The 3,633-nt window shown below is 37.8% G+C and overlaps 1 non-coding gene across 1 annotated transcript; it reads left to right on the forward strand.

Annotated features, from left to right (window-relative positions):
• The first annotated feature begins 907 nt into the window (after window positions 1-907).
• Window positions 908-1,011, forward strand: LOC127745163 (small nucleolar RNA R71). The gene has a single exon (XR_008006359.1). It is a non-coding gene; the product is annotated as a small nucleolar RNA R71 (small nucleolar RNA).
• The last annotated feature ends 2,622 nt before the right edge of the window (window positions 1,012-3,633 follow it).

Raw genomic sequence — 3,633 nt, forward strand, 5'->3', positions numbered from 1 at the left:
GTCCAATGGAATCTCTATGGTCTCCTTTTGAGCCTCAGATTCCCATGGTTCCTTATTGAGGAACTCATTGGAGGTCAGTGCCCGCCCATTGAGGTCTTCCTCAGTGGCGTTCACTGTCTCACCTTCCTCTCCAGATTCGGCCATGTTAATGGCCTTGCACTCTCCTTTTGGATTTTCTTCTGTATTACTTGGGAGAGTACTTGGAGGGAGTTCAGTAATTTTCTTGCTCAGCTGTCCCACTTGTGCCTCCAAATTCCTAATGGAGGACCTTGTTTCAGTTATGAAACTTTGAGTGGTTTTGATTAGATCAGAGACCATGGTTGCTAAGTCAGAGGGGTTCTGCTTAGAATTCTCTGTCTGTTACTGAGAAGATGATGGAAAAGGCTTGCTATTGCTAAACCTGTTTCTTCCACCATTATTGTTGTTGAAACCTTGTTGAGGTCTTTCTTGATTCTTCCATGAGAAATTTGGGTGATTTCTCCATGAAGAATTATAGGTGTTTCCATAAGGTTCTCCTAGGTAATTCACCTCTTCCATTGAAGGGTTCTCAGGATCATAAGCTTCTTCCTCAGATGAAGCATCCTTAGTATTGCTTGGTGCATTTTGCATTCCAGACAGACTTTGAGAAATTAAATTGACTTGTTGAGTCAATATCTTGTTCTGAGCCAAAATGGCATTCAGAGTATCAATCTCAAGAACTCCTTTCTTCTGACTTGTCCCATTGTTCACAGGATTTCTTTCAGAAGTATACATGAATTGGTTATTTGTAACCATTTCAATGAGCTCTTGAGCCTCTGTAGGCGTCTTCTTCAGATGAAGAGACCCTCCAGCAGAGCTATCCAAGGACATCTTGGAGAGTTCAGAGAGACCATCATAGAAAATTCCTATGATGCTCCATTCAGAAAGCATGTCAGATGAACATTTTCTGATTAATTGTTTGTATCTTTCCCAAGCTTCATAGAGGGATTCTCCATCCTTTTGTCTAAAGGTTTGGATATCCACTCTAAGCTTACTCAATTTTTGAGGTGGAAAGAACTTTGCCAAGAAGGCATTGACTAGCTTTTCCCATGAGTCCAGGCTTTCTTTAGGTTGAGAATCCAACAATGTCCTAGCTCTGTCTTTTACAGCAAAAGGGAATAGCATAAGTCTATAGACCTCAGGGTCTACCCCATTAGTCTTGACAGTGTCACAGATTTGCAAGAACTCAGCTAAAAACTGATGAGGATCTTCCAATGGAAGTCCATGGAACTTGCAATTCTGTTGCATTAGAGAAACTAATTGAGGCTTAAGCTCAAAGTTGTTTGCTCCAATGGCAGGGATAGAGATGCTTCTCCCATAGAAGTCGGGAGTAGGTGCAGTAAAGTCACCCAGCACCTTCCTTGCATTGTTGGCATTGTTGTTGTTTTCGGCTGCCATGTGTTCTTCTTCCTTGAAGAATTCGGTCAGGTCCTCTAAAGAGAGTTGTGCTTTGGCTTCTCTTAGCTTTCGCTTCAAGGTCCTTTCAGGTTCAGAGTCAGCTTCGACAAGAATGCCTTTGTCTCTGCTCCTGCTCATATGAAAGAGAAGGGAACAAGAAAATGTGGAATCCTCTATGTCACAGTATAGAGATTCCTTGAGGTGTCAGAGGAAAAGAAAAATAGAAGATAGAAGTAGAAAATTCGAACTTATCAAAGAAGATGGAGTTCGAATTTTGCATTAAGGGATAGTGTTAATCCATAAATAGAAGGATGTGAGAAGAAGGGGAGTAATTTTCGAAAATTAATTAAAATATTTTGAAAACATTTTTGAAAAACATTACTTAATTTTCGAAAATGAAAAGTGGGAAAGAAATAAAGTGATTTTTGAAAAAGAATTTGAAATTAGAAATAAAAAAGATTTGATTGAAGACTTTTTTGAAAAAGATGTGATTAAGAAGATATGATTGATTAAAAAAAATGTGATTGAGAAGATATGATTTGAAAACAATTTGAAAAAGATTTGATAAAAAAAGATTAATGACTTGCCTAACAAGAAAAGATATGATTCAAACATTAAACCTTTCTCAACAGAAAAGGCAACAAACTTGAAATGTTCAATCAAATCATTAATTGTTAGTAAGTATCTTTGAAAAAGGAAAGAAATTGATTTTGAAAACATTTGATTGATAAGATATGATTTGAAAAAGATTTGATTTTGAAAAACTTTGAAAACTTGAAAAAAATTGATTTGAAAACAAAATCTTCCCCCTTGTGCCATCCTGGCGTTAAACGCCCAGAATGGTGCACATTCTGGCGTTTAACGCCCAAAACTATACCCTTTTAGGCGTTAAACGCCCAACCAGGTACCCTGGCTGGCGTTTAAACGCCAGTCTGTCCTTCTTCACTGGGCGTTTTGAACACCCAGCTTTTTCTGTGCAATTCCTCTGCTGTATGTTCTGAATCTTTAATTCTCTGTATTATTGACTTGAAAAGACACAAATTAAAAATATTTTTGGATTTTTAATAATAAGGAATAATCAAAATGCAACTAAAATCAAATTACAATGCATGCATGACACCAAACTTAGCAGTTTGTACACTATTGACACTAACAAAATGAGAATGCACATGATAAACAAAAAAACACTCAAGTCAATAGAAATTAAGGATCAAAACAAGGAAATCATCAAGAACAACTTGAAGATTAATGAAGACACATGCATGAATGCACTAAGAACATAAACATGCAATTGACACTAACTTAAAATGAGACACTAGACCCAAACAGAAATTTTTGGATTTTATGAATTTTTTTGATTTTTTTTTGTTTTTCGAAAATTAAGTGGAAAAAGGTATCAAAATTCTTAATGAGAATTCCAGGAATCAGTGCAATGCTAGTCTAAGACTCCGGTCCAGGAATTAGACATGGCTTCACAGCCAGCCAAGCTTTCAAAGAAAGCTTCGGTCCAAAACACTAGACATGGCCAAAGGCCAGCCAAACCTTAGCAGATCACTGCTCCAAAAGCAAGATTGATAGAAATCAACAAGCTCTTGTGATGATAAGTTGAAACCTCGGTCCAATGAAATTAGACATGGCTTCACAGCCAGCCAGATTTCAACAAATCATTATGAAACTCTAGAATTCATCTTCAAGAATTTCGAAAAAAATAAATACCTAATCTAAGCAACAAGATGAACCTTCAGTTGTCCAAACTGAACAATCCCCGGCAAAAACTTGGTGTTGTTGCCGGATCTTGGCACTGATGTTACCAAAAGCTTGCTCAAAACTGAACAATCCCCGGCAACGGCGCCAAAAACTTGGTGCGCGAAATTGTGAACAATACTTTTTCACTACTCTCATAATCCCCGGTCATGAGCCCCAAAAACTTGGTGCGCTCAATACCATGGCATTACACAACTTCGCACAACTAACCAGCAAGTGCACTGGGTCGTCCAAGTAATAAACCTTACGCGAGTAAGGGTCGATCCCATAGAGATTGTTAGTATGAAGCAAGCTATAGTCATCTTGTAAATCTTAGTCAGGCAAACTCAAATGGATATGGTGATGAACGAAAATAACACAAAGGTAAAGATAGAGATACTTATGCAATTCATTGGTAGGAACTTCAGATAAGCGCATGAAGATGCCTTCCCTTCCGTCTCTCTGCTTTCCTAC

Source organism: Arachis duranensis, chromosome 2 (assembly GCF_000817695.3).
Source record: "Arachis duranensis cultivar V14167 chromosome 2, aradu.V14167.gnm2.J7QH, whole genome shotgun sequence".
Lineage (NCBI taxonomy): Eukaryota > Viridiplantae > Streptophyta > Magnoliopsida > Fabales > Fabaceae > Arachis > Arachis duranensis.